Source organism: Rhyacophila brunnea, unplaced genomic scaffold (genome assembly GCF_057557595.1).
Source record: "Rhyacophila brunnea isolate RB1 unplaced genomic scaffold, BYU_Rbru_1.0 scaffold_19, whole genome shotgun sequence".
In the NCBI taxonomy this organism is placed as follows: domain Eukaryota; kingdom Metazoa; phylum Arthropoda; class Insecta; order Trichoptera; family Rhyacophilidae; genus Rhyacophila; species Rhyacophila brunnea.
In genome coordinates, this window is record NW_028232848.1 from 32,667,758 (window position 1) to 32,695,516 (window position 27,759).

At 31.5% G+C, this 27,759-nt stretch overlaps 1 protein-coding gene across 2 annotated transcripts in view; it reads left to right on the forward strand.

The window, feature by feature from the left end:
- Positions 1 to 27,759, forward strand: part of LOC147072910 (protein amalgam-like) — a 1,013,334-nt gene that overhangs the window by 796,895 nt on the left and 188,680 nt on the right. The gene's annotated exons all lie outside the window — the stretch shown is intronic.

Genomic DNA, 27,759 nt, shown 5'->3' on the forward strand with positions numbered 1-27,759 from the left:
CGAATCGAGTTGAATGTTGCTCCAGCCATTCCCATTCGGATAGCGAGCTCTTTCTGCAAAATGTCATCTCCCGTGATCTAGAGCATCGATAGCTTCAAATACCTGGGGGAATATATTATCTTACTATGCACTATTTCGTATTAAATGCGTAAATTACAATTTCGCAACTGAATACAGTTTAAACATTTTTAATAATATTACTTACAACCACCCTATTAAAACATCTTTGAAAAGGTGTATTTATATAAGTAACGATCTTAGTAGTGGTGGTAGAGAGGAGAGCTAATTAGTCTCTTGTCTCGGTATACTGTCAAGCTACAAATTACCATCGTCTCATACATATATAATTTTATATACGTATATTATAACAATACACAGTTCCTTAAATAAGTAAGTAGAAGGCTTAAACTTTGAGTTAATAATTATTAATACGAGTGTTGAGTGATGTTAAACTACATTCATTAACCAGTTGAGGGCACAAGTTGTGAATTCAGGTATTTACATAAACTTTTATTCCCGGACCAAGAATAAAGCCTATCTAAGAATGTAAGAATACATCGTGGGGTTAATTGCAATTTAAAGTTTAACATGTCCTCTAAAATCAGGCATAATGCTAATTTCTTTGTGCTTTATATGCCTGTTCTATATCGCACTGTGAGTGTAAAACCAAGGCATCTGCAAAAGACATATTTTGGATATATTAAGGTTTGAAGTCTTCGTTTTTAGGAGAAATAGAGTTTGGTTTATATCTACATTATATTGCATGTTCTTTCAGTTACTTCACTTTTACATTATCAAGTTCACGACTTTTGCAGTTGTTTTGCATTTAATCTTGAAATTGAAAAATTTGCAGATGCCTTGGTTTTACACTCACGGTGCGATATATATCGGATGACCTTAATTTTTTTGTCCAGCATACGTATTTCTATATAGACACAATATACTCCGTTGTTAACTCTAAATACCTAAATTATCGACTTACTAACTTTTGGCAGAAACCTCACGACACATTATTGTTAATTATGGAAAGAAAATCAATCTTGTGTCTTTTTATAGTTGCTATACCTATTTTTGATTAAATATATTTGCAACGTCACTCTTATTTCACACTATACGATTTTAACCGTAAGGGAAAAAATCTAACGGTAAATATCCGAATCAGCAACAAGTTCACACTCTTTTCACACTATACGGTGTATGCACAGTTTTTTTCTCTCACAAGATCAGTTTATGGTTCAATATTGTGCTGACCATACGATTTAAAACCATTTAATGTGAAAGCATGCATTAGGTCACGTAAGCCACTGAGTCATAGGTAGCCGTCCAGGCACCGTGAATACAGTGGTAATGAACGTCTGCTATACGGTTTTTAACCGTCGCCGTGTAATATGAAAAGGGCCATGCTGTTCTTCACGTTACTAAAATAATGTCGCCGTTCGATTTTTTTCCGTACGGTCAAACCCGTATAATGTGAAAGGAGCGTGACAAGTGGAGATTTTAAAAATTATTTGACCAGATCGTAAAAGACCATACCAGACCAGATGAAATCTTCTCTGAAAAGTTGAGATCTCTTGGTATGCCGTTATGCTGTATCCAAAGTACGCCCACTTTATAATTATAGTTTTGTTATTTTAAAAAAATTAACTGTAGAATTCTTTCCAGATATTATTTTTAATATATTATTTTTTAAATAGAGTTACATAAGGAATATTGAATTAATTATTTGCTATGCAGTGTAGTTATGTAAGATTTCCTGAAGTGTCGCATTTGCTGAGGAAAATAGTGAAAATAAAAAGCAAATTGGCAATTATTTCTGTCTGCCGAGAGATACTTGTTTTCTGACCTTTGTCTTTGCTGTGACTTCAAATTACTTCTCTGCTAAGATTTCTTATTTTTCTCTCTCTCCACACTACTGCAATTTTATTTTATTTATCTATTTTATTGAAAATTTTCATTTCATTTTCCATTAGAGGCTGAGTTTCTTCTTAGACGATATAGATAATTGAATAAGAACAAGGCTTGCGTAATATATTTATCCACCTACACTAAGATTAAATTAATCCCTACATAATATTACAATGTGTTTATGAGATTATAATAAAATTCAATCATTTATAACTAGTTACAAATAATTAAACAATGTTGTTTAAGAAATATTTTAAACCTTTTATAATATTATTTACTTACACCCACGATGACCGCGCGGCTTAAGCGTCAACCTATAGCGTCGTGGGTCCCAGATCCTGGATCTGGTAAGTACACAATATATTGTTTTTCAATTTGTGTATGAGTCAGAGTATGGACCTAAGAGGTTGAGCAAGTAGCTGACATCCATTTCTTGTAAAAACAAAAATCTGTTAATACAAACCTCCACTCTGTGGAGCCCCATAATGATCTTAAATTTAATAGGATCGGACGTGGTCGGAAAAATAATAATAATAATATTATTATTAAGTATAATTTTCATATTATTACAATGTAATACTTTAATATTATGTGCCTGTCTTTGACGATATAGGAGTCGGGCTCGAATCCTATGACAGATGAAAATCAAATTTAACTTTTTGTTATGTGGATTTGATGCATATTTTTATATATGTACTATCACTTCCCTCCATTTTGGTATGTGAAAATTTCTCAACTGTCACTTTGTGTTTTGTTTTCTTTTTTATCGTCTGTATTTGGGATGAAGGTGGATAATTAAGGCACCGAAATTGTGATAGAAGCGGCGAGTTTATTTACGTTTATTATACTATATGGTTACATTTCTTAATAATTAAATTCTACGGAGGGCGAAATGTACGCGTTCGCGATTTTGCTGCTTGTCGCGATCTGCGCGCCATCTTGTAATTTTTTTTTACGAAACCGTCGTCGAAAAGAAAGCGACGTTGCAAATCTCCAACGGTTAACAAAATTTACGGCATTGCCGGCTGGGCTCTTTTATTATTATTTATTTTCGTAATCAGCGCTTTATTATTTGTTGGCTTTGATACCGATTCGGGCGTCTCCAGATACATAAAGACATCCCCAAATGGGGACCATACAGGGAAGTCACAGTACTCATACGAATTATATGGTTAACACTAATAATTTATTATTGCTGGAGAAAAATGTATATTTATAATTAATATATAAAGCCTAGAATATATGCATAATGCATATTTAGGTTTCTTGGCAATAATTGTAATTTCAGTTCCCAAAAATAATTATAACATTTAAATGCCTTTGAAAATTAATTATATACCTTGGTACGTTTGAATACCTATATTAAAATAACAGTTCAATTTTATTAAACAATTACGAATCACGATTTCTTATTGTCACTTTAAAAAAGCTCATATCTTTTCTCTAATATTGTGTAAGTATATATTTTAATTTGTATTTGATATCGTTCATAGGTATATAATTTTATTTTATTTTGTTTGCAACACAATTATTATTATTAAAGTAAATATGACGTATCTGTGCATTTTATTTTACTATTTTTAAGATATCTATATAAACAAATACAAATATTTAAAACATATAATATTATGGTCATTATTCAAACAATAAACACCAAACTTCAGGGTGATCCATGCGCTCAACGACAACTCTAAAGCTGAAGTGAAAAGTTATATAACCTTAAATAAACACTATGTACGTGCGTGATTCTTGTGTAGAACTGAGGAACTTCATTTGCATAATAACAACAAAAGGCGAGTGCCCGTAGTCCCCCAGTCACCATTCCATGCAAAGAAAATACGGTCCATTTAATTATTATATAATAATTTCTAATCTAAACACCATTTTTTTATATCACAAAATATTTTGTACATGAAAAATTAATAGCCGAAATAAAAAATTTAAATGGATTTTTTTTTATAAATTACATTACTATTAAAATTATATTAACTTTGGAATCAATAATATTGAATATACCTAATTAAAATATTAATAAAGTTATTTACAGAATTGAATACAATATAATATATTATGTCGGATAGAGTTTAACAATATGGTCTATACATTATGTAAATATATTTTAGAACACACGTGATAAAAATATTAATATAACAATGCATTTATAAACCACAACAACATACTCAAGTGTTCAAAAGAACTGAATAAACCCCATATGAGCACAATATAATGTCACATAGTCAAATTGAAATATAATACTGAAACTTTTTAAATTTTAAAATCATAACGAGCAACCTTACGATATAAACTTTTTTGAATGCATGCACAGTGCAGTGATGGCGAAACGTTTAATTTAATATTATTTTTTATAAGGTTATAGTTTCTACACTTTGATTATGCTCATACTATGATTTTATTAGTTTGTGATATTCTTTAAATATTTTGACTTATAAGGACAGGTCTACATAAACATGTTCTATTTTACTCATGATTTTCCTACAGTTATTTCTGGTCATCATAGATTTTTTTTGTCGTTAATTTCATAGTTAAAATGTCACGTTCTTGATATCTTGATATTACTGCTATACAGTTAATTACCACATTTAATTATCATGCTAATATTATATAATGGCCACGCGCCTAGCGCGTCTTTAGCGGTGAAAGACTTAACGATGCCATTCACGCCAGTGTCACTCGGTGTCACTCGTCTTTTCTGACGTTTCCGAAAACTTGTACTTTGCTGTTCGCGGTATCACACTTCACCGTGAAGTATCGGAAATATATGGGCGTGTATTAAAGACCGCCCAACCTCTTTGGGTCTTATAATACTATTATAAAATTCATGACTAAATAAAACACCTTTTCTTCTTGTCGGTTTATTCTTTATAAGAAGCCAGCAGCAAACAAGTTTTTAAAATGGGCGATGTGCTGGATTATTTGTTAGGTTAGGTTAGGTTTTCATTCTTGAATTTTGCCAAAATTAGCTATGAAAATTGTATTAGGTAATATTTATATTGAATCTAATAAAATTGGAGACCGTATAACTAGTATACGGTCATTTCTTTCCGATAAGAAAGCTCACAGTGAAATGTTTTACGTACAATTTATACGTAACCCTTTTCTAAACTACAATATGGCAATGAATTGAAAAATCAGTCCCAGATTGATGGCTAAAAGTTTGTTTTTAATTGAGAAATTATATTTTATCATTCATTTATTTATAAATTTTGGTAATATCTCTCCGAATTAAACATAAATAATTATTAGTGCGTGATTTTCCTTTAATATCACTACTTTGTATACCCTATATTAGGCAGCCAATTAAACGGAGTTGCCTGCTTAGCATTCGTACCAACAATTTTTGACTAGAGTGTGGCTATTTATTTCCATGAAAGTAGACCATACGATGTGTTGTCATCCTATATAAGGTCAGCTAATACAGCATTGTGGGATTCCTGTGATATAAAAGCTCTACAAAATTAAACTAGATCAGTAAACACACCCTAATTTGGATACTGCTTTTAGGACGCATATTTTTATATCTTAATTTTAAAAATAATCCATAATTCATTATCGTTCTCCAATTTTCAGCCGAAACGACATTAAATCAAGATATCCATTCCCAAGCCTTCATACTTAGATGTTATACATCAGAGAAAAATGCGCATCTAAAATATTCTAATATACCTACACAATAATAATAATATATTGTCTTATTTCAGGAAAATTTTAAAACTAGGTTACGAAAATCTATAAAATTGAGCATGAATATTTTATTGGATTTAAAATAATGTCACGATAGTGAAATATCGCGGTGTGTATCAGGCACACATGATAATAATATAAAGTTGATGATAACTGTCACACAGTGATGACGGTCGTAACAAAATTCTCAGATTTATTCGCTGAAGACAAAACTTCGGAGCTCATTTTACTTTATAATCCACTCGCTCATCTGCTGCCCTGGTAGCTCGGGGCACCTCTCTATAGACCAGTTACTCTCAAGCATGGATACACATGGGTTTCATTAAATTTTCATTTTCAATTTCAACATATAGTTATTCTAGAGTCAATTAAAAATTGATTCAACATTCATATTCTGAATATAAATATTAGTCGAATAACTAATAACTACTATTAAATGTGGATACGTAATTTTTTTTTCGCCTGCCACACTATTAATTCGTCAATCAGTTTTTGCTCGTTTATTTCTACAATACACATATTAAGTCCACATTGACTTCAAGAACAAAGAGCTAGATCTTATCAGAAAAAATGTGTGAGGAAGCCGAGGATATTTGATGGGAATATTATAAGAAGCGCATTCGTGGAATGTACAATCACGTACTTACTATATAGTGAAATTTGGGTGACCTCGACCAAATAGCCGTCCCAATTAGGGAATCCAATCCCGAGCCAAAACTCTGATCCCGGGAATTTGGGATTACAATTTGACAATCCCGGGATTGGCGTTTTTTTTCCACTGTTGATATAAAAATTTTATATTTACAAATAACATTAATAAAATCGGTCAAAAATAAATCTAGTATAATTTATACTATTTTAAACATTTATTGTTAATATTGTATTCGCTTAATCTTGGAAATACATAAGTTTAATGGAGTAAATAATATTGTTATATAAATAAAAATGTGAATTTTATATGAGATTGCTGTTTCTGATAGTAAAGACTTAATGAATGCGTTAGCGTGATTTAAAATAGTAAAGCAAATCATGGTGTACTTATGGCCTTTCCGCATCATAAATCTAATTAGTCAGCCAAATATGAAACTGCCGTAAAACGTATGAGATCATAGAGGAATTACTTTGTTAATAGTGCGAAGCATTGTTTTTTCCAATCTTTCTCATTTTTATTAATTTATGTAAAAAATTAAAATGAATCGGCACCTTACACATGGGTATAAATCAAATTTCATTCAAACTCCGTTTATTTCTAATGTAGTTATTTGTTATTAAATGTATTTTTTCTATTATATTTTAGTTTTTATTTTATTTTCCATAATAATTGATAAAAAAATCAATCTCGAAAGTTTCGGGATTATGTTTATTAATCCCGGGATTCATAGGTATTGAAAATAGCTCGAGATCCCGGGATTGGAATCCCTAGTCCCAATACTAGCTAATAATAATCATTTTAACCTGAATTTATGACAATTCAACACACTGTATTCAACCCGCGGTAATAATAATCAAGATGAGAAAATGGGTATCTCTGTTCACTTCAATCACTCGCACCATCAACGACATAAATTGAGTTGCCTAGAGTCATAACTCACATATTCCAAAAATCGAGTTTTGAGATAATCGCAAAAAACCACCAGAGCACCGCTTTTTTCTAATTAGAACAGAAGTATTGAACTCTATTGAATATTAATGAGTGAGTGAGTTGGTTTACATTATTTTTTTTTAAATATATATAATACTTCTGAGGCTGCAGACACACACTATGAGAAATAGAGCTCCCGGATTGGTTGGAAAGGCCTTGATGACAGAACTCTATTATTTATTGAAAAATGTGAGTTATGATACCAACAGTCATCTGTTTGTCAACGATTTTCAAATGGTTTAGAGTGACTTTTGATAGACAACTATTTTTTTTTGTGTAGATAAATGCCTTTAAAATCACTTGTTATATTTAACTCAAAACTGACAAATTTGCAAAATGTTTGTTATGACTCAAGGCGACTCAATTGTAAGCTTATGACGTGACCATAATAGTGACCAAGGTGATAGTATTTAGGCACATTACATAATTATAATCAACATAATATTATTGTCCAGTTATAACGAACTCCAAAGGACCAACGTGGATTGTTATATCCGACGTTCTTTATTTCTGATCAATAAAAATAAAGCTTTCTGTTTTCAGTTAAATCATTTTTATTTCATTTAAAATAAACACATAAATTTAATAAAATAACTGATTTATCTACAAAACACAACAAGTTAGTTATTGATACTTATATGTTTTGTTTAACTACCTTCATATAAGTTTTTAATATAAAAATGTTATCTACCTACTTAAAAAGGTCATTGTATTATGATTTGTTTTATTTGGACTAAATTTATTTCATTGAGTTATTCTGTGACTGAAGGAAGTAACAAACTTTCCCAATAGTGCGCTAAAACTGTGAAACTGAAGCATTGCACTTACAGAAGTTGTAATTTTTCATCATTATCTTATTTTTCAGTTAAGAAGTCATCATCAAAGTGAACGTAGATATTTGCTATGAGATAAATAGCCCAATCGATTGCTAAAAGATATACCTACATAATGAATCACTGAAATTTGATTTTAATTTGTAATACTCCATTTAAAAGAATAATACTAATGTTACATTTATTAAAAATGTCCGTAACTTCAAAGCAACAGTGGGATAACTGAAATTACCCACTGTTAGACTGGTAGACATACAATTTTACCATTATGAGCTATTAATTTTAAACCTCAGAAAAAATAAAATAATCATATTATAGTTAACGATTCGATGTGTTTGAAACAAACATTAAGGTTCAATTATTATCTCTAAACTTGAATACTTCACTTATCCCATGTTGGTTTCAGGTAGCGAATTGTATCATTGATTAACATTCAAAGAGTTATATAAATAAAATAAAATAAAAAGCCTTTTTATTCCTTACAAACAAAAGTAAATGACAGTTAAATGACTATATCTAATGAATATATATATAACCTATGAATATATCTATTATATATATATATATCTATCTATGGTTGTATTATCTACTTATTTTCTAGTTTATATAATATTAATTATTATTTTTTTTATATATTTTTTGTATAATACATATATAATATATTAAGATTTTTTATTTTTGTATATAATACTATTAGATAATGTTTATAAATTGAGCTATGCTATGTAATTAGTTTGTTTGGTTTGTAAGAACCCCTCTTCGGGTGAAGGCCTCCTCCAAAGTGTTAATCTATGGCTTCTCTGGTTTCTTTCTCCATACCTGTTTGATTTCGTAGCTAAGTATTCGTCTTGTCTGGGTTGGCCTATTTTTGCATTAAGGTCACCCATTATTATAAAAATTTTATGTGCTTGGTTCAAAGAGGAAACGTTTATTCCTCTTTTTCAAGTTGGTTCGTTATAAGCGAACACTACTGTATTAATTATTATATAAAATCCTTTTGTCTATTGATGGACGCAACAGTGATAGTACTATAAAAATGAGTATAAATTAAATTAATACAAACTGAGCGAAACTTGATTAGCACTGGCCGTGGGGTAATATAAGGCGCTGCAATGAAATGTGCAAGGTGAAGTTTAAACTCCACGAAAAATACGCAAAGCAAAAAGAATGTCGCAGCCGGCGACCGGCGCGCCGCCTGTAGGAACTTTATTATTATTTTGCACGTACATTTTATAATATTATATCGTATCGGTTTTCGGTTCGATTTTCTGTAATAAAATGGCGAATTTATTGTCTATATACGTATACATAATTTTGAATACCCTTAAAGAGTAACATACATATTGGAAAAATTGTACAAAAAAGTCCCATTCGGTCAAAATTTTATAATTATTAATTTTGATCATTATTATTATAATTTCGTTTCCATTGTAAAATTGTTTATCTGCAAAATATGCGTTTTTGATATTTTTGTGTAATTAAAACCGCAAAAAGCGCTTTTACACACATATTATTATGCAAAATAACACAATTTATAAAAATTGCATTTTCGTTTAAATTATGAAAACCTTTTATGAATTATTGATTCAAGTGCCATACATATTTTAGACTGTTTTTATGCTCCCCTGAAAAAAAATTGCAGATATATAATTATTTTGCAATGGAAACGGTGATATATTTACATATCATGTAACCACTTCCATCACATTAGAGATTGAAATTTTTAAAAGTAAATTATTAATTCGATTATCATTCTGTACCTACCGGAGTTTTAAACTACCTAACAGTTACCTCCAAACCAACTTGCCCCGCACCTCACTCAGTCTTAATCGAACATATCACGAGAGTCTACGTTTAGTTGTGAAGCATCACCAGTTGTTTACGCCATGGAATCTCTCAGGAACAGATGCCCAAGTCTTGGTCGCCACACACTCAAGGGTTCTTTGGCTGAGTTTACAGATACCTTCTAATGAAAGTGGCCATGGGAGAGAAGAGCACGGAGAATTAAAAAAATGATTTAAATTAATTTACATAATATATGTAAAAACAATGCTAAAACAATACGGACATACTAAAATATGTAAAGAGATCTTCACATTCTCTAAGACGCTCCAATTTTAAAATCTTACGTAATAATTTATGTATTACTAATAAATTATTATCCATAATGGGTGTACATAATATGATGTCTTCTCCTTAGTCGTTCCCTAATGGCTGAGGATCATGACGACCTTTGAATTCTGTCAATTTATGAGCGGCTAAGATTTTCCATCCCTCTCGATCCTCTGCTTCTCTCAGCTCCTTCACTTGGTCACCCTAGCGCGCCGAAGCTATTCTCTCAGAGAAGAAAAAGATCAAAATATGAGGAAAGTTTTGTTCGCTCAAAAAATTACTGAATTTTAAATTAATCACAATCCTCAATTACGAGGGAATGGCAAAGAAGAGAAAAGATAATATTATTATAATTCTACGTAATATTGAATCCAAAATTAAAAGTTTCCACTAGTTCCCAGACCACACCAAATTTACTCCCATAAGGAGAAGTATCGAGCAGCTAGTCATATATTTATTTATTTTGAAATATATCTCACGAATAATAATTATGGAATTTTCATAACAAAGAGGATTATTTTGCAAACAAATAAGCTAATTATCAGACTTATTGCAATAGCATACGCAAAAACAATATGACAAGGGTTGATTTAACAGGCTTGTGTACATCACGTGTAGTAATCCCAGAGGAAATTTTCCTAAATATAGGATTTATATAAGAAGACAATTATTATAGACCTGAATACCAAAAATATCTCAATTTTTGCTGTCAATTTTAGCTTTATAATTTGAAAAAATATTCTAAGTATTTTCGTTTGAAAAAAAATATTTTTATTATTGAACATACATAATTTTAAAAACAAAAAATCGTTTTGAAAAAAGTAACACACCCCACAGGAACCGAACCTGTATCTCTCGTGTATCACGCCCATGCTCATAGAATCACAATGCTAAAGGAGTCATACTTAATTGTGACAAATTTTAAATAATGGCTCTTACAATACTTTATAAAACGCTTTCTAAATTTTACACTTTTCAAAAAGATTTTTTCTATTGGTTATAATTTATTATAACTGTTTTCAAAATAATGATGTATGTTCAATAATTAGAATGTTACATTCTTAAATCTTGTGAATTATTCATTGAATAAAAAAAGTAATTAATTAATAATATTATATTACAAAATATCTCTTTGGCATTTTCAACGTATTTGAAGAATGTAACGCGAATTAGTGCTACCTGGACATAAAGAGCCTTGAAATTCTGCGTAATATCAATACGAGAAAACTATTGTATCTCCGTTACATTATGAGAGGACATAAGTATAGCATTCTTCAAATTGTCAGCCAAAGAAAGATCAACGGTAGGCGTAGCAGAGGATGACGATGCATTTTGAGGCTTAAGAACCTCAGTGAATCATTGGAGCTTCACCAAACTGTTTCGGGTAGCAGATGATGTCAAAAATCGCCCTGATGGTGACCGACTTTCTTTAGGGGATGGTATTATAAGAAAAAGAAGGACATGATACCATGTCATGCTATCTCATTTCGGGACATAATTTCATTTCTATATCTTTTGTCCTAGGATAAAAATATTGTGTTACCTAGCGTATAGTGCTTGTGGGTTTTATTTTGTCCAGGATTCATTCGAATGCATAATCATACTAAACGAGTCAAAGACACCAACGTGCCTTTTTCGCTAATTTGACTTAATTGCATGGATATGCTTGAATTCAACCAAATCTTATTATGATAAAAACTAGATGTGCTATTGGCTCTATAAATGGGTGAAATAATGACCTTACTTTTGATAAAACTGGGTAAATACCGTATACAAAATATAATTAGTCAAAGGCACTAATGTGGCATATTTGTGTAAATAAAATAAACAACGTTACTTGTCTATGTGCCAAAGACAATAGACAACAAGACTCCAAATAATTAGTAGTAAATATAATATTTATATCAAAATTGTAAGGCTTATAAGTTAAAAAATCCCAAAAATGTTTTAAGTGTCATTTACTCATTGGTGACTTTGTCATGATTAAGATGAACTATATCACCCAGGTAGAAATATAATGAAATAATTTACTGCTAAATCTATTTCTTTATTTAAAAATACTTCAAATACCTAACTAATATGCGTAAATAAATGTGTGCTACACAGTCATTTTACATTACTTATCCGTGTTTTTACTTAAATAATATTACTATATTTATTTTTTTTCTCTCTCCTGTGCTTTTCCTCACGGCAAAAAGGTACTATCCGCCGGTCTTCGCCCCTCTTTTGTTAATGCTTGGAAGGGAGGTAACAGTATCTATTATTGATACAAGATACATTAGGAATACACTTATGGGGGTAAATGTGCAAGCTTAACATTTTGTATGACCGGAAATGACTGTTTTCTGTTATATTTTTATTATTATTTCTTACTGAGAAGATTTTTCAAACAAGAGACTTTGTGGTTCATGAATACTGGAGATTTCATGAAGACTGGCATATTTCGACCACATTGTTAGTAATAGGTATATATACTCGTATATGTAGACGGAAACAGCATTCAAATAACATTGATATTAGGCTTTTCTTATATATCGTCACCCTCAAGGGAAAACTCACCAACCAACAAAATTAAAATCATGATATAACAGGCTTTTTAACTTTTTGAAAATTTAAAATTACTCTAATTAGAAAACGAAGATACATAGAAGGAAACGGTTTTTTTGTTAGATTTTTTATTTTTGTGTTTATGTACATTACATATAAAATATGTAAGCTTCATAAGAAAAAATCGAGAAAAAGTGTTTTTCGTACTTGGTTAGTTTTTCCACACCCATTCAACGTATGACATTATTCAAATGGTGAGTTTTTATCTTGACTGATCATATTAATAAAATACATTAGAAAGGAATAGTATACTGTATTTAAATAACATAATGTTGTCCATTGTACCGTTTACACATCTTATACATAGACCTCATTCACACTAACAATTTATTATTCTTCTGATTTCATTTCATTCATCACAATATCATTCTGAGGAACATTTGAACAAAAACACGACTGAAATGGAATACCTAGTACAAAACTTAAATCCATTATAATTTAAATTCAAATTCCAACAAGTCGATAGTATAGTAGAAAATAATATTTTTTCTTTATTGATATTAAGTATATTGTTCATATATACAACACAGTCTTATGTACTTATGTCTTAGCTTCAAATAATATTCCTTTGTATACCTTTATTTAATCGATTTATGCCAGTAGACTAGATCAGTACTTCTCAAGCTAGGGGCCTTAGAGCTACTGCTTGGGAGCCGCGAAATATTTCAGTATTTAAAAAAAAACATAATAACGAATTTTCACACGATCACAATATTTTATTATATATATATATATTATTAAATAATCTACTAATATTTATAAATTATTTATGTTAAAATATACAATCACACCCCTAATCGTTTTTGTAGGCTGTAGCTGTAATAAATTTTAAGTTCATTTTTGTTTGTTTTTATTTTTATTTTCTGCTTTACAAGCAAGTAAATGAAAATATCCTATTATTTTATATAAAAATGCACCTATAATGATAATTAATGGTAAATAAAGTACTGTTGGCACTAAATTAAAAAAAACCTTTATTTTTTTTTTTTGAATTCGGGGGCCGTGGTATGAAAAAGTTTGAGAAGCACTGCACTAGATGACGAGTTCACACCACTAATATCCGCAATCATTATTCTGTTTATCGTTGTTATTTGATTAAGCAATTTTTAAAACCTCACAGCACCATCTAGGATTAAAGGATAAACCTTTTCGATAGATCAAAACGTTCACAGGGATCTACTGATCATTGCTCTATACCAGGGGGGGGGGGCAAACTGCGGCATTAGTACAGAAGTACAATCATTAATTGTACTTCTGATTACGAATAACTTTTTTATAATTTTTTTTTAAATATTGACAATTGATTAAAATTTGAAGAATTTGTTTGTATGTATTATCTCAGTACGTCTTCCTTGCGTCTCGTCTCACACTATGTAACCACTATTTTCTACGTTGAACATCGTGACACATTTAAATACTTTTAACTCCGCGTTGCAAGGAAAAAAATATATGCCCATGATAATATGGTAAAAAGTTTGAATGGATTTCAATTAAAACTCAAGTTATTCCTTCGACAAATATCGAATAATAACGTGGACCACTTTCCAATTATGAAGTTGCTCAATATATCAGAATATAAATTTGAAGAATATGGTAAAATTATTAAAGCTCTGAATGACGATTTTTCACAAAGATTTGGTGACTTCCGAAAAATTGAGACAAGTTTAGCACTAGTACGCGATCCATTTTCAACAGATATTAATAGTGTGCCGACAGAGCTACAACTTGAGATTATTGATCTGCAGTGTGACACTAATTTAAGAGAATTGCATCGTCGTGAAGAAATCTCCAAATTTACAATGCCCTTAATTCAGACAAAATCGACCAACTTAAAGATTATGCAAGAAAAATGTTCGTTATTTTTGGATCAACCTATATATGTGAACAAACATTTTCGATCATGAACCTCAATAAAAATTCTTTACGATCAAATATCTCCGATGCCCATTTACAAGCAGTTTTGAGAATTTCAACTAAAAAATTAACACCTGAATTTAAAAAATGTACAACAGTTTCATTCTTCTCATTCATTTTTTTGTAATGTTTATTTTTCGTGATAATAAATAGTGTATATCTAAAAATGGTATTTTACTTGCGGCCCGCCGCTCATTTTGAATTCTTGAATTTGGCCCTCCATCCAAAAAGTTTGCCCTCCCCTGCTCTATACTTAACTCAATATACGAAATATGTGCCGCTTATCATTGTTTGAGTGATTCCTTCAATTATAACAAATCGTAGGTTGTTACGTTAATAAATTATTTTTTGTCAATTTTTAAAAGAGTTTCTGAGAAAATGTGGTGTAGTTTTTACCCGTATACCGATTTTTTCACTTTTTTTTGTCGATATGCAAACAATTTTATTTTCTCAAAATCTAGCATTTCTTCCTGCCAAATAGCTTATTTTTGTACCTCGAATGGCATGTTTCTGTCAACGACAGTTGGCAACACTGTTTACATGACCCTTATAATATAAAGTACATAATATAATTAATAAACGCTCCATTGTAATTAAAAGCTGTTATGAATGATGAGTATTGTTTTAATAAATTGTCATTTATTGAATAAATTAATTTTCGTTTGTTTTTTTTTTAATTTTGAGATTGGCCACTTATAGCAGCCTGTAAGCAGGATTAATAAAATATTTTATAGGTGCTACAATATTTATTGGCTCGTTGTGAATTTATTATTGAGTTTGGAATTTTAACCCATGTTCCTCATAAAAAGTACACTTAACGAGAAAAAGCACTTAAAGCTCCCATAATCCGGAAGGTTTTTATAGACGTACCATGGGAGCTTAATCTTATTAAAGCTATGTCCTATTTTAGGGATTATTAAAAATAGATGTAGGTAGAGTTATTATTGGTAATAGGCAGGTACTTAACTATCCAGCCGATTATAGACTTCTTATAAAATAAGTATATGGGGCTAAAAATTACATAATATTTTTCTTCTAATATTATAGTATCATCATTATTTCTGGCACTGGAACCCTTGGTGGGTCTTCACCTCCTTCAAAAACTCCTCTATTCTGGACGATCTAGCGTAGACACTCTCCAGATGCTTTGACGGAGATTTTTTAAATTTCCCGTGGCGCAGTCCAGCCAATTTCAGCCGTCCATGTGTTCTCTTATTATTATTCATATTCAAGTAACATGTGTATAAACCGTTAACATAGTAATTTACGTATCATCTAAAGAAAACAACGGTCTCGAAAATTACACTGCTTATAAATAAAAATATTTTTTAAGTTATACTTCTTTTGGCGCTTTTGGGAAATCAGATCAGGGTGTATTTTTGGTGTATGACATGTAACACATAATTTATTTTTTCACACGAAAAAAAACGCACTCGATTGGATTCGAACCTCCGATTGTTCGGTTATTAGCAGAATGCACTATATTTACGCCACAGTATGATACTGCAATCGTCACGATTATACAATATAATATTATAGTTTAGAATTGTTTCATTACCTTGGCAGCGAAATTATTATTGTCGCCCATTTGCAATTTCTTACGTAAACGTACGATTTAACTTCAGTTAGTAATATAAGTTAACGTGTATAGAAATAAGCGGTCCTTTTTCTTGAGTGTTTTTTTATTTTTTTAATTTAACAAGATAATTAAGAGCTAGTCAAAGCATCTAGTTTATCACAAGTTTTGTTTTTGTTTTTTTACGCCAAAAAACTATAACTTCTAACGCGCGACAAAAGTACACACACCGATTATTTTTAAAGTGTATAGAAATAAGCCAAAGGCGTTCCAGTAAGCGGTCATTTTTCTTGAGTGTGTAATTTAACAAAATAATTAAGAGCTAGTCAAAGAATCTAGTTTTTCACAAGTTTTGTTTTTGTTAAGTTACGCCAAAGAATTATAATTTCTAACGCGCGTACATAATATATAAGTACACACACCGATTTTTTATAAATAGATAATATTGCGTGCTATTTTTTTTGTAATTCTATAATAAGATCTGAGTTATTTGTGTTTAAAGTTTAAAAATCCTAGGCACTCATTTAAAAAATAGTAATGACCGTATAAAATCCATATCAGAAAAGTATGTGGCGAATATTTACTACAATTTGGAATTTGTCCAGTGGTGTATTTTGCTGAAACGTGCAGAATTTTATTACTAGGTATAAATGACGCCCTCCATGGCTGAACGGCTATCGCATCGGCTTATAATTTCGTAGGTTCAAGCTTCGAATCCTGGGTCTGTAAAAATACATACTTATTGTTTTTCAATACGTGTTTGGAGTCCTAGTAGGTTGAGCAAGTAGCTAACATCGATTTATCGTAGAAACAAAAAAAAACCGTTAATACCAAACCTCCACTCAGTGGATCTACCTACTTCTATTTATGATCTTCTTTGGATTGAAAATGGAAAAAAATGACGAATTCACAGACTCACTAAGTACCTTAATGATATTTATAGTATTTTTATGTGTTTCATATTATCTAATAATTAAATCGTACCTTTGGAACTGTTTATTCTACATTTAACCTTTGTCATTAGAAGCCTCACGGAAAATATTAACTATTAATATTACTTTAACAGGTTATGCAAAAAGTTCTAAAAAAGATTTAATTATATCATAAACGCGTAGACGAAATTGAGCTTTCTCGATTTACAACTCGATTTACTGCTAATATTAATGGAAGCTTTTAAAGTTTACCACCGAATAAAGCTCGCGTTTATTATGATAATAACAGAGATGTTGAGGTGAGTTGACATTTAATAACTGACGGCATTTTATTGATGAATCGACAACACCGCGATAATTAAAGTTGCCAGTCATAAAATACGTAGAGAATACGCGTTCTGTGTATAAACGTACAAGATAACTTAATTACAGTGTTCATCCTAAAACTCCCCCTTGTGTCTTGACGCTCACCTATATTATAACTAGAGCTGGCAAGGGCTAATCGTTGGCTATAAATAATGTTAGCTGTCCGCGACACTGGCATCTAATGGTAACACAGTCTACAGAAATTATTCGCAGTGTGAACGTCACTTTATGTTTTAGCGTCGAGCTTAGAAACTTATGGTTTAATAACACTTAGCTGTCATCATCATTATTGAAACAAAATAATAGAATAATTCGTGCAATTTATAGCTGTTGTATATTTAATTAAGAGTAGACTGACGATTTAGCTGTAACCTTCAGCGAGAAATCGCCTAGTTTTCGTTAAACTACGTTTTTATATTCAGCATTATCGCTAATCACGCCAAAAATATATGAATAGTTTATGACATTTGAATAAATAAACATAAGACATTTTGTCACCTTACTATTAAAACCTCGTAAGTCTGTTTGAGAAGAATGTTGACGGGATGGAAAAAACGTAATAAAAACAATATTTTAAACACCTCTCTAATCGATGAATCTGCTAACACTGGTTGTGAAATACGAGGTTTTAATTCCATGTTTGAAATTACGAGACCCACGAGTTTTTAAAATCTGTCATTAGATGGACAGCATAGATAGGTTTTATATAATTAAAAAAAAAATGTTTAAATTTTGTTGAACAAACTTAATTTTTCCGTAATATCGGACTAACGAGGTCTTAATAGTTCGATAACAATTGAGAAAATGGTAGAAATTTGTATGAAGAGTAAGTTAATCGGGTTGATCTCAATCATCAAATTCAAACCTTGATATCCGGTATGCGGATACACAGGACATTTTAATGTCACCGTGATTAGCTGAGCCAGCGCGACCCTTTTATTTTCTCTCTTAATTCTGTCTATAAGCACTACGATGTATGGTTGTTAGATCAGTCCCATGCGGCGCCAGCTCCATAGTAGAGTGGATAAGTAAAATCCTTTCATTCAAACACGTTTAAAGCGTCATGGAAGGCAGCCCTGCATATCCACGGCTGTACATACATGAGGGATGGAGATGGAAAACCTAAAATCATTATACCACTATGTAGACAAAGAAGTCCCCGATGGTGAGCTAACGTAGACTAGATTGATGAAGGCTTCGATAACTGCGGTGCGGCGGTCATTCCTCTGTGAGGTCTCAACCGATATGTTGATTTATGTTGCATTTTGTATACCAATCATTCATTCGGTCGATAAAATAAATTTAAAAAACCTTTCTTCCACTAATTTCGTCAAAAATCGTCTATGCTCATAAACGTAGCTTTAAGTCTATAATGGCTTCATTTGCAACAAATTATGTTTCAGTGGTCTAATTTATTATCATCGCTAATAATTGCTACACTATCTCCACTAGCTCCCTTCACTATTGTCGATCTTTAGTTTTTCACTGCCATGTACATCCATCAAAGTTTATGAGTCCGTATATACAAAAAGTTTTGAGGCGTCCCAGTGGTCGTTTAGTGCCCCTTGGGTACCACTGTATTATGGGGCATTTGTCAACCATCCAAAACGGTCTTTATCACATAGCGTACTCTTGCATGCTTCCAAAACCAGTAGTTTCTGTTGTGTTCTCTCCGCATTGTGCCCAACATGTATGTACGTTTCCATGCCACATTGCTCTACTCGTAATCTTTCTCAGATAGCAGTCAGAAAGAGACGGGAAATTTTTGACATTTGATTATTTTTTTTATTTTTCACTCTCAGTGGATCTATCCAAATATTCACCCTATGTATCGCTACATTTCAAAATCAGCCAAGTCCACCTTTAGGTATTTTTGACTTTTTTGTGAATTGCTGAAGAACTACTGCTTTCTAACATTTCTGCATTATCAAAATGTGAAATTTATTAATTTTAAATATTCTATACTCGAAATAATATATACTTTCACCCTTGTGACTGTGTATTTGAGATAACAAAAAGCTGTTTTTCTCCTATTCATCTATTATGGACTCGACTGATTTTGAAATCTAGCGACACATATATAGATCACTCAGTTTCAGTCCTTTAGGACGTCGGCTAATTTTCCTGCATGCTCCATTAAAATGACATATATATGATATTATTAATTTTGATTATTGTATACGCTGTAACCTGTAATCATGTATGTATTCTGGAAAATAAAATACACAGCTTCTCTGCTGAATCCGTTGTTAATCAATGTCACCGAAGATGAAGCAGATACGATAATCAGCATATTTCACTACATTAGAGGGCTACCATACATCCAAATCCCACTCCCCATATTTGGAGATTAAAATTGCTTGAATTTTCACGCGTAACACATAATAGAAGGTCACTTTTGATGATACTATTCAGGTGCGCAATGCACTCTATGCCAGTTTGGTTATAAGCCAATTTAGTTAAATAAGTAATAATAGGTGTCTATTGATAATATTAAAGAAGGGGTTCACAAAGTGTGTCCCGCGAGCTTTATGTTAAATCTGTATTATTTTTTATTCTTCATGTTGAATATTAAAAATTACATTTTAAATTAAATATCCTCTGGCAAGAATGGATGGTCAGACACTTTGATATTTGTGTACCTATGCGGATGTGCGAAGTGAGGGGGTTCTGCCAAATTTTACCGGTTCTGTTGAAAAATATAGTTAACATGCTCATCAAATGGCTTCTTTATTTGGAAGTACATATATTTGTGAAAAAATATTTTCTACAATTAGCATTCATCATTAACACATCATTATCACATAAATTAAATGTCTGCTTTGCGTATTTACCACACAAAATTTGAGCCTAGATTGCAGGATTTAGTTTCAAACAAACAATTCACACGGAGAAAAAACTTAAATAATATTCGTTAGTACAATTAATGAGATAATAATGTATATTTAATTAAAAATATAAGTTTACACAATGAAATATTTTTTTTGCCTTTTATTTTTTTAAAAACAGAAAATATTTACAAAAAAAGGGCGGCCCGCCAAATATTTTTGTTTTAAAATTGTCCCTTTGATGAAAAAGTTTGTGAATCTCTGTATTAAAGTATCAGTGTGGTATAGGGTATTTAACGGTATAGGAATCTTTTGAACACACACGTCACTCTTAAGTAAGTAGAGATAGATAGTTCTAAATCATTTTCACCGAATTAGCTGCGACGCCTAGCTACGAAACTTCTGTTGTAATTTGCTGACATGTGCTCCACGCGCGACGAGCTAAAGAGATTACGCCTTCATTCAATGCAGATTGCGTAATGACGTATGTTATATTCTGTCGACTGACATACTTTAAAGATTAGTTGCTATGTACTTGATACGTCAAACAGACTATGAAATCTAATTAAGTAAACCAATTAAGTGATACAATATTTCAATTTAATTTAAACTCTTTTGCTTTGATTTAAAGACAGGCGTACGAAAATAGACGTTTATATTCAATTATAATATCTTCTTCTTTATCAGGAATTTATAACTGAAGATCTTGATTTGGATCGTTTGGCTATCGGGCAGCCATCTTTAGAGCTATTGGTGGAAAACCTATGATATTTTTGATTTCGTCAGATCCACATGAAAAGGACTGTTTCTTATATTCTTTCCAATCTTCAATTTAAGTATACGAGTTTTTTAGACTTATTAGGCATAGCGAGATCTAACGATGAAGAATAAAAGTAGCGAGCAGTGCTGCCAACTGTCATCGACAAAAATATGCAAGATATAGCAAGAAAATAAGCTAGAATATCTGGAAATTTTTTTATAATTAACAAAACCGTCTAGAAACCAGCACTTTAAACATATAAATCATTATTTTGAACACTGTTTTAGCGAAAATACACATTAAAGGAGCATTTATTGTATTATAATAAATCATACAACCAAATCATAATCAAGTACGAAATTTGGTCTTATTTTAAATGTCGTATATAAGATAAACATACATAATTTTGAAAACACTTCTGAGAAAATATATTATAACCAATAGAATTTTTTTTTTTTTAAAAATAAGATACCCCGCAGGAATCGAACCAGCTCACCGAACATTCAGCTATAATAATAGTGGAACCATTCAACCTTGAATATGCACGTATGTAATTTTTACGAGTGCACAGTAAAAAATAGGCACGGCTAATGTGATTATTGTTACGGTTACTATTGTCGACTTTACTTACACGTACATTGCGTCGCCTTCTCTTGCTTTTCGGGTATATTTATAAGTACTGAGAAAATAATCGTTAACTGCCGAGTGACTTAAAAGGCATATGTTTGGCCTTCGTTGGGATAAATCTGTTATGGTTTGAGCGAACGTCGCGTCTATCATTCATCTTGAAACCGTGAAATCGTGAGAGTGACATTCCGAACCGTTCGGTTAGCAGTGCGTAAACACCAAACCCGATAATCGCACACCTGCCCTCTCAACATAAAAAGGTCAGTGTCTGGCATCCTGGTTTAACTACCCCTCCCCTAGTTCCATAATCCACCACCGCCATCTGCAAATTACAGTTCACTGCTAAAAGCTAGTACTACACTTACCTAGTTTCAATTAGAATTTTAATTAAAATTTCATCACGTATCCGCACTCCAAAGTATTATTTTTTACGTAAATAATTATTACTATTGGGATATAAAAACTTTATAAATACAATTTACTATACCTACATCAATTATTATCAAATTTCTAACTTGTTTACAAAATATTCTCATTCTATTAGTGTTTACAACTAAATAATAAAAGTTAGCGATAAAATTTTGTGAGTATAATACTAATTGTCTTTTTGTATATATTTTTATTACATTTATATTATAAATATGAGTATATTGGATAGCCTCCAGAGAAGGCAAAATAGAGGAAGGCCATCGGCGTGTTGGATCGACCGATTGAAGGAGCTTACTGAGGGCAACACTCACTCTGCCCTGAGAGAAGCAAAGGATCGAGAGGGATGGAAAGTCTTATTATAATAATGTTGATGAAGTGTACTGTAGGTGTATGATTGCAAACGCAGCTCCAAGTATGTCATTAGTTGACAGTGGTGACCCTAGACAAAATGCCGCCCTTAGGCAGCGCCAGAATGCCGCCCCATTTTTTTTATACAGTATTTTTATCACCCTTTCATGACACCAATATCTAAGAAATGTGTTGTGTTAAATGTGTGGATACATTACTAACAAAACATATACCACTAAACCTAATTGAAATACCGTTTCTCCTTCAATAGACAATATTACGAGTCCACGGTTTCAGATGTGTACATAAAAAAATACAGAGTGACTGTCAACATTATTTGGATACATTAATTAGGTGAGTATATTGTGTCTACCTATAATTCGAATATAATTCGCAAATCTGCATGTGTCATTGCTGGTCATCAAAGGCGTTACATCCAAGGATAACGGAAGTAAACTGGACATCGCAAATCCGACAAAAATTTCAGTCCTGTTAAACCTTTTATCTTAATTAGTACATTGTGTTTCCAACTAGTGAAGTGATTTTGTTAATGGAAAGATATTTCCGTTATTACTAAGTTTATGTACCTATTTCTATATATACCTAATGATGCTTCTCGGTTTGCCGCCCTTCGAGTAACTGCCGCCCCCAAGCGATGCTCAATCTGCCTACCCCCACGGGACGTCACTGTTAGTTGATATTAAGCGTTGCTCTGATTAACATAGTGTGATAGTGTGCTGTTAGTTGTAACGACAAGAGATGTCAGATTGAATATTGAATTTACCTAAAAGTGCCGGAAGCCATGATGTTTTCAACCGTGACCATCATCTCAGTTAATTGGATCCATTTTGACATACCTACTAATAGCGGCATTCGTATTTACACACCTACATTGTCCTGCGCATCTATGCTATACACAAGACTACTATCGACCACTAAGGGCGGTTAACGAGGGTATTTTATCATATTATGTTTGTATAGCAGTATTATAATTGTTACAATAAGTTAACCGTCTAAACAATCAAAACTGTCTATCTCGCTCTAAAATTTAGCACAGTTAAGAAAGATGCCGTTAAAACATAGCACTTATTGTAACAATTACAACTAACTCATTGTACTTGTTACAATAAGTGCTAATCATGGACCCTACAAAGGGGGGCTGACAGGGCTCTAGCCTGGGAGTCTGGGCTCAGGAAGGGCCCGGCGTGGCGAGAAGGTCAGATAATTATAAACATACATCACAAATTCTCTCTAATAGTTAAAAAAGACGCCTGCGCCGCTGTTTTTCTTCAATAATGTTATTATTTTAAACGTGGTTGTACGAGTACGATACAATTTTAGTACGATACAACTACATAATTCAAATGAATGAATTCAAATTAAAATATACAAAAAAACACTAAATATGCACATTAATTTTACCGCGTACATCATAATGTACAGCGTCACATTGCTTTTATCTTTAGCGATAGGTAGGTGGCCCGCCAAAAATCCTAGCCTGGGGGCCCGCTTCAGGATGTGGAGGCCATGGTACTAATACTTTAATACAAAAATATTAAAAACTACCCTTGATAGCTGCCGATAGCAGTCTTGTGTATAAAATAGATGCGCTGCTAAGTAAAAAGACAGTTATTTTGGTTTTAGTGAAATGAGAACCCAAATTTTAAACTACTTTTTCTCTTATATTATCTAAAATTATTGGATTGGCTTGACATAATCTCTAAACATAATATAGTCTATATTTCGTTTTACTTAGCAGGGCAGTACAGAATCTCTTGAATAGCCTCTGCAGCGAGTCTGATGCGTCGAAAAAGAAGGAGGAAGAACATGTGGTGAAAACCTCAAACATTATAGGTAATATAATCATCATTATAATAATATGATGATGATGAATAATTGCTTTAAAAGTTTGTTTTATTTAGATTTATTACATCAAAGCCTTCTTAGGACTCTTTACACGCTAATTATTTTCGATAGATAATTTATTAACATCCTCATTTGCGTCTTAGAGCCGCACATGCTGTAAAACGTTTCAATTAAATTCCCATAGCCTGGCAGCAAAAACATATCCTCCATAAGAGCCTTATGATTGTTATTTATACTCCGGCGCGATGATATAACCATGCCAGATGAAGGGACTGCGTTATTACGGCATGGACTATTATTTAATCCTGGATGAAACTTGGTGGGTACGCTTCATCTCATGGAGAGATTCCGATAAGTAACAGTACATTGTTTATATTAATTTAACTTCGAGTTGCTCTTTACACTTTATGATATTGACTGTTGGAAGGAAAAAGGCATTAACGCTCAGTTTTGTCAAAATAGGTTTTATTGAATAATAACATCGAACACAACTAAATACACACTCAGTCCAAAGGATGTTAACTGCAAAAAGTATTATCTAAATTTAGCTAATATTATATACTATTAATTATTTTATAGGAAGTAAAGTGGAAAAAAGGGACTTCACCATCATTTTTATTGGTTTTTATTTAATTTCCTCTTCATGTACTTAAGGTGTATGTCTATTGAATATTTGTTGTTGAATGTTTGAACATGTGCCGTTTTTTAATTTTTTTTTCGGTTAGGTACATGTTCAAACACGCGCGTTAACATGATCTTAATCCTTACTTTTTGTATTGTTATAGTTTGTCAATTTATGGCTACGGCCGTATGTTGTAGCTTAACCACTGGGAAATGCCAATAGAAATGGAATATTTACAAAAAATACTACCTTATTCTTAGTTTAATAATTATTAAACAATAATCATTATTCGTCGAATGTTTATCACACTTGAATGGTCAAAAACATAGCTTATAATGAGTATCTTTAGAATTATCTTCAAATGTGTTAATCTTACCTGATTTTTCAATAATAAAATGCCTAATTCTTGTCAAATTTGGAATCACAGAGATTATCAATATATTTTTTTATCGTAAATATTTCACTATAATAATGTCAACATAAATTTTACTAATGGTTTTATAAATGCGTTTAAAAATTAATAAATGTAAAAAATCTTAACACCACTGCACATTTATGTACTAAAATATGACTATATTCTAAAGCATTAGAGCGAGAGGTTTAAAAGAATACTATTGTATGTATTAAAAATACTTTATGCAGTCATCAAATGTTTAAAATAAATATAAAGAATAATAACAAAATTTTATAAATAGATTAACTACAACGTTTAAGGAATGTCCAGGATCATGCTTTGAAAATACCATAAAAGCTCCATTTTAATCTACGCGGCGCACGTCCCCCTTAAGCAAAGGCAATACAAATAAACCTACTTAATTTTGAAAAATAAATAAATTTTGAATAATGGTAAGGTGAGATATGGGACTTGACAGAATTGTCCTGTCCTGTGTTATTGTATCGGATGATGCTCACTATCAGGTCGATCTGCATTTTGATAACGGATGTCATCAAATATTAAATATTTATCCCCCTTTCACCTCTTCATTATACAAATAGATTTTCCAAAAAATGGTTCAATTATTACACTTTTTTTTAACTATGTGACTTTGGGTGCAAGTAGATGAGTCACCGGTCAGTTATAAGATGGTAAAAATTCATTTGAAGCACTGCAAACGTAAAATAAAACTAATTTGATACATTGAATAAAATTATTAACATTTCAACAGATAAAATGGTACGTGAATTTGAATACATACTTCAAATTGTGAGAATCACTTCAATCAAGCGATGATTGATTGGTATACATCACAGGTGGCGGCAAATATGCGAGTGACTGGAATACTTATGTTAAACGGTCTGTACGTATCGCCAAATATTTTAATTAAATTTCATTCCATTAAAGGCTCGCGTGGCAAAGGGTAGAAGGGGTTGACTATGCGGCCAGGAGGCCTCTGGGTTAGTCCTGAAAAGGGTAGTTATCTATAAAAAGGATGATCTAAAATTCTCCAACACATTCAGAGATCTTACTTAAGTAATTATAATAATTAAATATAAATATATATAGTATTACTAAAATCTAAGTTGGTTTTGTATATATTTATACCAATATTTGACCCCAAATAGATAAAAAAAACTACTAGTATATTATCAATTTGAACGCATTAAACGATATCATAATTTACTAGAAAATATTGACAGGTAGCAGTACCAGTAGCAGCAGGACTGTCAACAACCTCATACGTTTTCTCTTTTTCTCATAAGTTTACGTATATTTTCTGTCTTATTGGTTTTTTTTCCGATATTTCAGACTAAATTATTTGTCTGTGAACTGTTTCATCAGCATTGGCGAGTCGATATAGAACTCGTTCATTCATCAAACTGCAACTATTCTGCCCTTCCAAGGAAGAAGGCAGTAACTCGCAAAATTTGTGAAATTGAGTTATGAACGCTATCCGTTAGGTAATTTTGAAAGTTATATTATATTCTGTTCACTTTAAAATCAGAATTATCACTAAAATACCATTAAAATCCTTAGTGAAAAAATGGACATCTGTTAAAATGATTCAAATTTCTTAGCAAAAAGCCAGTAATTGCACTTATTTATTTTAGTTACTGCTTGTATATTATTACTTAATTTGTATTTTAACATCCTACTTGTAAAATATATCACCGTTTTTTATTAATTCCAAGTACTAAAGTTGGAAAAAAAACCACATTATGTCATTTATCTCGAAAGTGTGTGAGATTCAGTTACTGTCTTCTTTCTTAGAAGGGCAGTATTAGCTGATAGTTCATCTGTTAGTATAGTAGGTTACAGAACAATATCATTATTATAAACAACCTTAAATGTCACACAATACGCTCATTTCTTATCCAAACGCCATTTTGTTGATTATTTAACAATTTAACATCGATTTATCTACTCCTGAATTCTCTTTTTTTGACATTTTCTGAGATATATAATTTTCAAAATCATGTTTTCTATCTGTCACCATAATATACTTATTCATAACCTTCCGTCAATCTATCAGAAATAAACAACTGTAATGTCGTTTAATACTTTCTATATACCTACTTGATATGCTAGTATCGCACTATAAACGTAAGGTAAAAAAATCCTTTATTACTGGTTGAGCTTTTTAAGTAGACTGTAATTATTTTGAGGGAAGATGAGGAGGTCGGATCTAGGGGTGGGGGCGATGAAATAGAATACCAGACACTGACCTTTGTGATGATGTATGATGGCTCCG